We start from the raw sequence: 12,039 nt of genomic DNA on the forward strand, positions 1-12,039 counted from the left end.
TTTCAAAACTTAAAACATTACGGTATGTTACAGAGAAGTCTCTTACTGGAAAGAGCAGCGAGGCATTGGAATGGGCTGCCCAGGGAGGTGTTGGAGTCACCATCCCTGGGGGTTCTAGAAAAGGGTAAATGTGGCACTGAGGGACTTGGATTAGTGGTATGGTGGGGATGGGTTGTTGGTTGGCACGGATGATATTACAATGGTCTTTCCAACCTTAATGATTCTACGATTCTGGGAACATCAGCCTTGCCTCTAATCCTGGCATAACAGTTGCGGTTTCATTATAAAGATTTGGGGAACAAATTTGACAGTGCTGAATAGAGTAGAACAGCTTAGAGTTTCCCATTTCCCATGGTGGTGGTGATAACTTTTTCTTACTTTATGGCTCTTGCTGTTGTGGTGTTTCTGCCTGTGACTCTTCAGGTCGCATGGCTTTCCTCTCCACAGCCACAATGACTTTGGTTCAGCAGGATTCCTTCAAGCAGAGCTGTAGATGGGTGAAGACCTTCTAGTCTCACAACTCTTCTTCCAGTGAAATAGCAAGCTGAATTTTGCTTGGGGGCTGTTTGATTTGATATCTTTAGGCTTGTAGCAAAATAAGATAGATAAAATGTCTAGAGTGGTGTGGCTGTGGTTAATATCCTGACAGATAAATACGTTTTTTCAGCATTAAAATCAACATTTTGATTATTTCTTCTAGAAGAAATTTAGAAACTTTTAGATCTTCGTGATTAAATCACAATTAGACGTAAAGTACCAGTATAAACATTATTTGGGAATTGCAAATTAGAATAAGGATGCCGTTGCTGGAATATAATGAGAGAGTCCTGCAGGGCCTGGAGGCACATTGAGGAATCTGAGCAGATTGCCCAGATCTCATGTGAACTACTTAAGAAACAACAAGTCAGATGATCAAGGCAAACTGAAATACCATGGGTAGGTGGCAGATTGAAAGATGCCCCTAGGAAACACAATTTCAAATGTTTGCACTGGGCTCAAAAGCCTTTAAAGATATACTAAGCCTAAGCTGTGCTCAAGTCAAGAGCTTGCTTCCTTTGCAATTCAGTAATTTCAAAGGGAAAAAAGCATAAATAACTTTAAAAGGAAGTAGTTTTAGAGAATGGGAACAAAAATATCAAAGGTAACTTTCTAGAACTTTCTCATGTATTGAAGGGGTAAAAGCAGATAGGTTAGAGGCATATGGTGCATCTTGAATAACTGTTTTATTTCTTTCTGGACAACTAGAGAAAAGAAATAAAAGAATCTACCTAATGCTGAAGTCTGAGAAAGCTCTTTAGATAAAAAGAAACAAAAAAATTCTCCCAAGAGTTAGTGTGTTGCTATGTGAACAATTATAATGCAGAAGCAGAAATTGTTTACTGAGTGCCCAGTATTTGAAGAAAGTTTTTCTGTGGGCGATATCAAAAGGGAAAGAAGTGTTTTGATGCCAGTTAAAAAGATCTGTCTGTGTTGTGAAATTTCTTCAGCAATGTCTACTCTGAAGAACCGTGGCAAGCCTTACCACAACCAAGCCAGAATCTGAGCATGCTGAAAGTTAAGAAGACATTGGAGTATAATTTATTACTGGATATCGATCTATGCATAATATGCGTGTCCTCAGAAAAGAGAAGACAAAACCCATTTCTTTGTATATGTCTAGCAAATATCTAAAAGTACAAATGAACCAACAGGATGCTTGTGCCTTGTTGAGCCAAATGCCTGCATCCAGTAGTGTTGATGGAAATACATTAATAGAGGTTTTCCTACACTTTTATAAGAGTTTCTCCCGAGGTTCTAATGGGATCACTGGTGTTTGTTTGCATTACTTGCCTGTGTTGAAACTTGCATCTCAATCACTGGAGATTTGCTCCTTAGGTAAATTGAACTTGTCCGTGTTGCTGTCACACTGGACACGGGACTGTGGTTGCAGAAGGTGAAATGTGGAGAGAGAGCCATGGTAAACAACCTGTACATTCATTAAGGGTATGATGGATTTTTTTAATGACAGAGATGAGTTCATTATGTTTTGTGATAATCTGGAGGCTGTGATACCCTCAGGAAGAGAAAAACTTCAGCGGTGTGAGGCATTCATTCCCAAGGGTTTGGAGGTACTGTAATATGCTTGTATTCTCTAAAAATAAGAAAACAAAGGTATCTTTTGTCTAAGTGACATGCTCTACCGATCCCAGAAATATTATGGGATGTTACTAGATTTTCCTGTACACTTAGGTGCAAAATAATATCCCAAGCTATGCCACAGAGATGGTGTTGATGCTCTCCTTTTCTTGTTGATGCTACTTCGCTAGTGAACTTCTTAAAATGGATTTTATTTCAAATTTCCCTAATAATTAAAGTAGTTGTAATTTATTGAAGTTGTCAAATTTAATAGGATTATAATTACTGTGATTTAGTTCATGTTTTATTTCTTCAAGGAAAATTGTTAAAATAACTCTTAACTATCATTTTAGAGGTTTTTTTCTCTATTCTTTCCTTCCCTACATTGTTATTCTGTTGTTTAATTTTTTTGGTCACAACTCTGAAGGGAAATTCCTGAGCTTTTGATTTTCCCATGTCAGTGCTGAACTGCATTTGACGTGTTGACTCATAATGCTGTCAAAATATCGTGACTTTAGTTTCAAGCCTGTGTCTCTGTGGGATTTCCTCAGGAACCAGAGATCATAAGCAGTATTTGGAGATACATTCTATGGAATTGCATTTTGCTGATAAGTGGAATGTAAACAATGAATTAGGAAGTGTTTATAATTAATGATTGAATGTTTTCATTTTTGACATGATCAGAAGAAAGGAAAGAACTGGGCACAACTCTTCATTAGAGTGAAATCACAATATATGTGATGTTTTGATTAATTTTGCTTTTGAAAATGACCTGTAATTAGAACATAATTTTAGTTCATATTGTGGATCAAAGCATCATCATTAGGATGGCTTTTCCTTAATTTGCTCTGGTTAAAACAAGGATTGATGTGTTGTTCCTGAGTGGACAAGTCAACGCAGCAGTGAATGACTTGGTTTTTGTGGATTTTGTGAGCTACTTTAATTGGAAATCAGTTGCAAGATGTTTTTTTCAGGGAAAAGAATATTAAAAATGTAAGAGAGGAAGGTTAAATATAGTTCAGGAGGAGCACTGCGTATTTTAAAGCATGAAGCCTGTAGAGCTAGAATAATTTCGTCTTCTGACATACAAAACTGGGACAAAGCAACACACAAATGCTTGTGTTGGTCCATTGATTCCTAGCACTTGAAAAAGAATCATTTGTGATCCTTTGGGAGGCTAAGAACTACTTAAATTTTAGCACTTGCCAAGGCCGTTAAGAGAACAGATGAAAATAGATTAATTTGGCAGCAACTTAGGAGACCTAGATGCTGCTTTCTAGGGTGTTTGGCAGGGCTGAAGTGAATAGATGCTAATGACTGTGCCAATTTATTGGCACAGTATTTTGGGGATTAATTTTCTTTTTGATCATGTGCAAACAGTGGACTGCTTTGGATGCTGGAGTGTCACAAGGGCAACGGTGCTGGAGGCTGGTGACACAGTCACTGGACTGTAATGAGGTTATAGGAACACTGACCTTGCAGGCCAGTGCTGCTTGTTGCTGAATTGAAGCACGGCACTGGGGACAGGTCAGCGTCCCCAGCACATGCAACTCAGGGTTGCCGCTGGGCCGTGTGCCCAGGTTGCTGGCATCTGGCACCTCCATCTGTTCCTCTTTGAGCCTGGGCTCCTGGTGGAGGGGATGGAGCAAAAGGGGGGATTTGCACCCTCTGCAGGCTGTCTTCACATTTCTGTGTCCCAAGCATTGTGACTTCCTTCTCCCTCCTCATTTACTTCCAAATCTCAAATTTCTTCAGAATTGCTGTTCTGGAAAATATCATCTTGAGCCACGGAATAACCTTCTGGGTAGATGACTGCATTTCAGAGTGCTGCTCCCCAGCTGCTGTGGTTCTCCTTTAGCTCCCTGACAAGCCTTGCAGCAGAACTAAACTCCTGCCTTCCAGGGGCTGATATGGTATAGTATTTCTTATTTTATCCTATTGTCTGCCTGTGGAAGCTTATCCCGTTCATGTTTTTTTCCCTGTAATTGCCTTTATTAATCGGCCTTTTATGACAGCTTAGCTTATCTCCCCTGAAGTCTGCGATAACTCGTGAAATGTTTTGACTTGGTGGAAAAAAGTCCAGTGTGATTATCTTCTGCACTGTGTTTTACCCTCAGGAAATTCTGGCCTCCTGTTCCCTAAACTGAGAGACACATAAGCGTTACAGGAGCAGGCCAGCATTTGTATTTCCAGAGGAAAAATCTTAGTGTGTATAATATGTCATCCTTCTAAGAGTTTGTTTTAATGTGTGTCCTTTGCTGCTAGTAGTTTAAACATGCCTCTCTTCTGACTTTCTGTAAAAGACAGAATAAATTCAAAACCCGGAGGTGTTTCTGAAAGAACTCTTTGTCTTAGTGAACATACATTTATGAAATGCTTAAAGATTATAAGTATAATCCTATAGCCTTAAAATTGTTTTAAGGAGAAAAAGCGTATTTTTTTTTATATTCACTTTAAGCCCTTTATGACCTGAAGTGAAGTTCGTATGCAGTGCAACGTAAAGTAGGATTTATCTCTTCCACGTGAACCAAAGTAGGATGCCTTTGGCATGCAGAATTGTCCAGTACTTGCTTCCATGTATCCCAGGGCATAGAATATTGATGCCAAAATAAAAGCAAATTTCCTATATGTGATGAAGCAAATACATCTAATGTACAGAATGTACTCTGTGGAGAATCTTTCTTGCCTCTTCAGTGCTCTGAAATTTACATTGTCGCACGATGCCTTGATTTCAGAGTGAATTATTTATGGCAGACACATCTGTGTTACATGGCTGCTCATCAGACCAACAGTGTGCTCATTCTGTGGTTTGCTGCCACCCAAACTCAGCTGTGACCATTATCTCTGTTATTTATTTCTAGCTGGTAGCTTGAAGCAGTCAGATCTCCATGTACTTACAGGAATTCCAGACTGCGAAGCTGAGAGTGAAAACACATGAGAAAAAAAAAAAAAAACAGCAACGCTTATCAAATGCAAAGAGCAGAATCCTCTTTCTCTGTGAAATTATACAGCTCACCCAATAAGTAATGGGGGGGAGGGAGGGAGGAAGACAACCAAATTTTATATCCCAGGTCTTGTCCACACAAGAGTAAGTGTTTGCACATCTGATGTGTGGAGGTTTTGCATGTTTCCTTACAGTATCAACCTTCATTCAGATCTGGAGCTCAGCTGTGAAGGGCAGTGCAGACATTACCTCCTGTCTGTTACAGCTCCCTTTTTTCCCCCATGTTGGGGTTCTTGTGTTGAACTGCAAGATGTTATACACAGTATATTCTCTGTGCAACAGAGAAATGAAAGAAGAAAAGAGAAGCGAAAATAAATGGCAGTGAGAAAGCTATATCAACTGCCATGGGTATCAAGTAGCTCAGCACAAGGAGTATGCTTCTAGTGGTCAAAAAGATAAATGAGCTGGAAGGCCCATCGGACCTGAGAATAGTTACAAAGGGTGTCAGGTGGGCTCAAAATGTGTTAATTAAAAATGAATGAATAAGAATTGGAGAATACTTTGGAGCAGAATTGGCTGACAGAAGAAATACGTATACGATATCCATGTAGACTCTGCTAGCTTGTCTGGCTTCTTCACTCACGCAGTTCATAAAGCCTACTTGTCTTTCACTCTTGTATGCTGAGATGCTTTATGAGATTTAAATAAAAACACATGTAAACAGCATAAGGAAAACACAGCATCTCCTCTAGTTTTGTCTGATTTACCTAGAAAAATATTATATTCACTAGGTGTGACATTACTTTCACAAAACTCGCCTTTTCTTTTGTAGATGAATTTGTGTGGGTGTAATCACAGGTTCGGCAGTCCTAAAATAAAACCACAAGATAGCACATATCCTTCCTTCCTTTAAAGAGCACATAGCTGTAAAGCACAATGGTAGCGCATAGCAGCTGAGTGTCACATGTTGTCCTGCTTTCTCCCATGCGCATCGATGCAAAAGCAAAATGACATCTGCTAGGGTTTTTCTATTGTGAAAATCTGTGGGGAAAGAGCTCTGTAGAGCTTCCTCTATCAGTATTCACTGACTTTTATACTAATTACACAGTCAACTGATATTCATATTGGATGATCTTACTTTTCTTATACAAACCTCTGTTTCTTTATTTGATACTTAGGGACATGATTTAGTGGGCGATGTTGGTGGTAGGTGATCAGTTGGAAGAGATGATCTTAGAGGTCTTCTCCAATGTAAATGATTCTGTGATTCTTCATTTTCTTCATTAGATGGTGAAATGAACTGTTCCTTAAGAAAAACAGTGTGCATATTCGTTTGTGTATTTCAGCAAATATTTCAAATGTATCATTCTGCCTATTTTTGGAGGTTTCTTTGAGTTCAGTGACTTGGAGATTTGGAGCCCTTTTTCAAATCTCTCCATAATATTTACTTTTCTCATAGAAGTTATCATAGGCAAGAGAGGAAGAGGGGTTAATGAGATCTATAGTGAGATCACAGTGTGCCTAGTGCTTGCCATATGCTTCTATTGTCTTTCCTTCCTTTATGCAGATAGCAAAAGCTCCAAGGGCAGGTACAGTCCTTGTTTTGTTTGTTCAGTGAAGGCACAGTGGTGTCTGTCCTGTTCCAGGGGCTGTTAAGGATGTGTGATAATGGTATTACTGCGTGTATGGAAAGTATCACACAGCTGGAGTGGCAGCTTTGAGTAGTTTGTATTTAGATCATGGTGTGGCTTTCTCCACTGTGATGGTGCCTTGTAACTATGCTTGTGTACATGTACAGAAAGAGGGCTGCTAGTTCAGACAGCTGGTTGAAAAAAAAAAACAAAAAAATAACTAACAGGCAAGCCTGTGATTTAGTGAGCATTAAAATAAACTGCACAGATTTTTTTCTGTATTTGTATAGACCAATGGCGGCCAAGCAGTCTAAAATAGCAGTCTTTTTCTTTTGAGGAAGAACGCAGTGGCTAAACTACTTTCCTGGTTGGAAAGAACTGTAAAGCAAAGCATGAGTTGCTCATAACAGTCATGTGTGGCAGATAGAAACTTTGTAAGTTCTAGTTTCCTGTATTTTACCTCGCTAATGAGTTACGTAGCCTTGACAGAGTAACATCCTGATTGGAGGCCTGGGGGCAGTTCCTAGTCTTATGCTAGTAGACCAATGTGTCCAGAGGGCCAAATGATGATGACTACCACAAATTTGTTCTTGGTACAGCCATATCACTAAGGGCTGCATTGTCTTCTGAGACAGAAGAAAAGCATCATTCTCTTCACACTGGAGAGTTGACTTTATATAGTAATAATGTAACTATAATTTTACTTTCCATCTCGCCTTGTAAGTAAAAGGAGAGAAAGAAGGAACATCAAGATGTTCCAATTTCTTTTGCTAACCTCACTGTGTTTATGCTGTTGATTACCAGACATGCGTCTGCAAAGCTGATTCCTAGATGTCTGCACCCCACTGCACGATATTTTTTATGTACCTTTTTCAGTACATTTTCAAATAGAATCGTAATACTTAATTTCATCTTGCCTCCTGGAAGGTGTTTTCAAGCTTTTATAGTTCTGTTGCTTTATATCTAGTTCCAAGAGAAGGCCTTGCTGAGAACAAGCCACCTGAAGAATTTCAACATGAAAAATTAATTTGCTTTCTGAATTACACAAGTGAAAAGAAAATGATTTAAACTGTTGTGTTACTGGGAACTATCTATTTTTTTTTTTTAATCCCCAGATAATTTGTAAATAGGTGAAAAATTTTTTCTTTGGGAAAAAAAAAATCCAAACAAAAACAAAAAAATCCTCATAAGTTAAATTTTGACAGAAACCAAATATAGAAGAGTTGAATCCAGAAATAAGTTTTCCAGAAATAAGGAGTTGGTCTACTAGACCATGTTGCCCAAGGCCTCATCCAGCCTGGCCTTGAACACTTCCAGGGTTGAATCATCTGCAGTTTCTCTGGGCATCTAGAGCCTTACCAGTGCCTCACCACCCTCAAAGCGTAGAATTTCTTTAGATTACGTAACTGTATCTCCTCTCTTTTACTTTCAAGCTGTTATCCCTTGTCCTATCACTCGTCTCCCCGTTGAAGAGTCCCAGAGCCTTCTCTTCTGAACTGCTCCAACATTTTGCTTTCATGAGAGAGATGCCTTCTGAGTGCTGCTTTTGTGTGTGACCCTAAGGCTTCTCTTGGCAAACTCCTGCACACGTGCTTCACTTGAAGCTCCAGACAGACCCCTCTTAAGATGCTGTTATGTTTAATGTACTGTACTGCTTCGGGTTTGGAATGGTGAGAAAAGATGGTAAAACTGAACTTTCAATGTAATTTCAAGGATTGATTTTGCTACTGGCAAAGTCAAAGAGGAGAATGTCTTTATTTTTTAGTTACTGAAGCTTTTATGATTAGAAAAAGAACCATGCCAGGTCGAATATCTCTGGGAGAAGAAGAAAATCAAAAAGTATTCTTCCTACCTGCTGGATTAAGAGTATGTCTCAGGCGAAGCTTATGTGCTGGCTGCTCTTTCCCAAATTTGTTGCTTTTCATGAAATGCAATCTGTAATGGCCAATGTGATAATCTTCAGTCTCATTGCCTTCACATTTCTGTGTTCCTGTAATCCAAACACATTTTTTAAAGAATATTTTGTATTTTGTATCTATTTTTTTCTTTATTGCTTAGCAGACAGCTGGAAAAAATATACTGAAACATGCTTTTGGCAGTCCTCATGCTGCGATCATAAAAGCTAAAGCCAGGATGAAAGAGAAAGTTATGTAAAAGTGCATATAAAGAAGAAATAGAAAATATGGCAAAGACTGGATTTCTCATATTTTAGAAAGCAATTCATGCAACTTTGAGCTTGTATATTGAAGGAAATATTAGTCTTATGATAAGAAAGGCTTTTCTTTCACATTGTTTGATTAAAAAAGGAATGGACCACTGAATTGTAAAGTGTGAAAGCATTAATAAAGATGAGGAATACTGGATTGCTTACCAAGTGGTTCAGTTTCTTTCTGTCTTGAACTCATGTGGTTTTGATTTTGTTTGAGAACAGTGCCAGATCTGTCTTTATATATGCTTTTGAATATTTGCAAAAGCAATTTCTTCAGTTAAAATTAGAAGTGTACTTTAGATTTAGCATGTAAGTGAACAGAAACATGAAAGATATTTTCATGACCTGAGGATGACCTCTTTGGTGCTCCAGTTTCTCAGTGTGTGTACTTGGGTGTATATGTACACCTCTCACAAATGCAGATTAATAGACAAGTGTTCGTATACTGAGTGGGGAAAGAATTTCCCATGCATGCTATCCAGCACTGTTTCCCCTTTGTTTTCTTGGTCCTTCGTTGGCCTCTGTCCAGTATACCCATGCCTCTCTTGCATGGGGACTCAGCGCTCCGGATGTGTTTGCATGTGTTTGTATTTCTTGTATCTCTGTGGATTTGTTGCCAAGCTTATCCAGCCTTTAAATTCTCATTTCCATGTAGGAATTTTGCAGCATTCTCCTATCCAAATTGTGCAGAAGTGGTTTGGGCAGCAAATTGTTATGCTCTTGTTTGGTGTACAGGGATTATTTTATTAGAGCGTTTGAGGGGGTGTGCCTTCCTTTTGTCATCGAGCTCTTAGGATTCATACTGCCTCTCTTCCATATATTCAAGCATCTAAGTGTTTCCACATTTTCTGTCTGCCTCCTAGAGCTATTAGTAAGTCATAACAATAGGGCATAAAACAATTCTGCTTTAAAATAGCTTTTCAATAAAAGCTTCGCTTCCTATCAAAATTAGTGTCTTCTTTCCATGGGGATTTTTTTTCATTTTCCGAGAAAAAACAAATGCCTGAAAGCTCAAAATGGAAATATTGCTGTAGAGCTTCTTAGGAGATGCCTTTTGGCTGTGTTATGCTCTCCTTTGTAAGATGGCTAGTTAGCTTCTTAATGAGCTCTCAAGCCATTAGGAATTATGCTATGCATAAGAGCATTCCACCATCTCAGAATATTGAATATTTGTTGATAAAAGCACAAAATGCACGAAGCCAGCCTATAAAGAACTCAGCTGGAGTTTGTTTTCATTGTATGCCTCTCTAGCATTTTACACCTACATAAAATAGAAATAAAATGCTACAAATCTGGAAGATAGGGCGCGATTGTCCTTTTACTTCCACCCCTTCACTATCAGTCTGAAGTATGACAACATATTTCACCTCTTGGTGTTTTATTATGCCTTTAAAAAATATAAAAAGCTGCACAGGTGAATACACTAAAACTGAAGCCAGACACCAGAAATGCAAGTCCTTTGGACTCTTACTAGTGAAGGCATTTTCCAGTAGTTAGCACGCACGTTTTTGCTAACATGATGTTTGCTCTTCTAGAAGGAGAGCTTGACATGGCTGTTTTTATGTCTTTTTTGTCTGGATCTCCTTCATCCAAATGCAGAACGTACCTTGAAGGCCTTCTGGATCCACTCCCTTCTGCTATTGAGACAAACAATTTGTCTGGTTCAGTCATCTGCATCATTATTCTTGAGTCAACAAGTTATTTTATGATTCATTTCTTCCTTTTACGCACCAAGCTTGATTGTATTTGCACCAATTGCCTTTGCACTAGTTTAGCCTCCACTCCTTGTACTGTCATAAGGAATCATCACCCTTCTTTTCATTTTTATAGTGTTTGAGATGACACGGGTATTTTCTAAAGGGTATCTGTATTTCAAACATATGTGAGTGTGAAGACCCCCCTCCAAGTCTGTGTTTCGTGGGTATGAACAAATCATTACGATACCAGTTTGAAGTATAATTTCACATTCCATTGAAAAATTCTGACTCCAAGAGTGCAATGCTTGTAGTTGTATTGTTGGAATATGTCTTGATGACCCTCTGCATCCATAGAACAGATGCAGTAAGACACTTCTTAATCAAGGATTCATACACTCTGTAAGCCTATACTGCAAAACCAGAACAACCAACCCTACCTTCTAAAATACTCAAATTCTGTTTTTCTTAAACCCTTTGTAGCAAAAGCATCATGCTGATGTAATATTAGGGCTAAAAGAAGCTGCCTTTTTTTTTTTTCCTTGGTTTCTAAGGATACTGGCATATTTCAGATCACTTGTTCTCTGACGTAAATAGTGTCCTCTCTTAGTCATTGCAAGTCAATTTTGCATTGTTTTTCCACAGAGAGACAAGGTAACAACGTGATTAGCTTTTGCTGTTTGCCTATTTCTTTCTTAGTGTAATTTATTTTAAAAGGGCAGTTCATAACTCTTTCTTTAAACTCTCTGGCCAGTATTAAGTCCCTTTCTCTCTGCCCAGGGAAGCTGTGGGTGTTCCATTCTTGGAGGCATTCAAGCCCAGGTTGGATGGGGCCCTGGGCAGCCCGATCTGGTGGGTGGCAGCCCTGGCCATGGCAGGGGGTTGGAGCTGGGTGGACTTTAAGGTCCATCCAACCTAAGCCATTCTGTGATTCCGTAGTCATGAAACAAACATTGGTGAATACCAGAGCTCATCTAGACATGGGGAACTAAATAAATAAGTCAACGCAAAAGCTATTCTTACTTTGTGACACATTGTCTACACGAGGGACGTGACAGATGCATATTTATGGGGACATTTTATCCCTCTCCATCTGTTACTGATGACCAACTTCAGCACATCTATCTGAATCACAAATCTGCAACCTACAGTTTTTTTCACGCTTTGCCACTTTGTGATAGTATGGTGGTGGATTAATTATGTTTGAATCGCCTTTAAGAAAGAACTGTCCAGTCTGTGCAGCCTCAGTGGAGTAACAAGTGCCACTATGATGTATCAGAAAGCTTCCTTGAGATTAAAGGAGAAAGTCTAAGGCAGGTAGAAGGGGTAGATCCGTTTGTTTCCAGTGAATTTCTCTTTATTTGTTTCCAGGAAAGAAGGAGAACTGCTGTTGTTCCTTTTTTTTTGTGTGTGTGTGTGTGTGTGTGTGTGTGTGTGTGTGCAGCA

This window comes from Meleagris gallopavo, chromosome 4, assembly GCF_000146605.3.
Source record: "Meleagris gallopavo isolate NT-WF06-2002-E0010 breed Aviagen turkey brand Nicholas breeding stock chromosome 4, Turkey_5.1, whole genome shotgun sequence".
Lineage (NCBI taxonomy): Eukaryota > Metazoa > Chordata > Aves > Galliformes > Phasianidae > Meleagris > Meleagris gallopavo.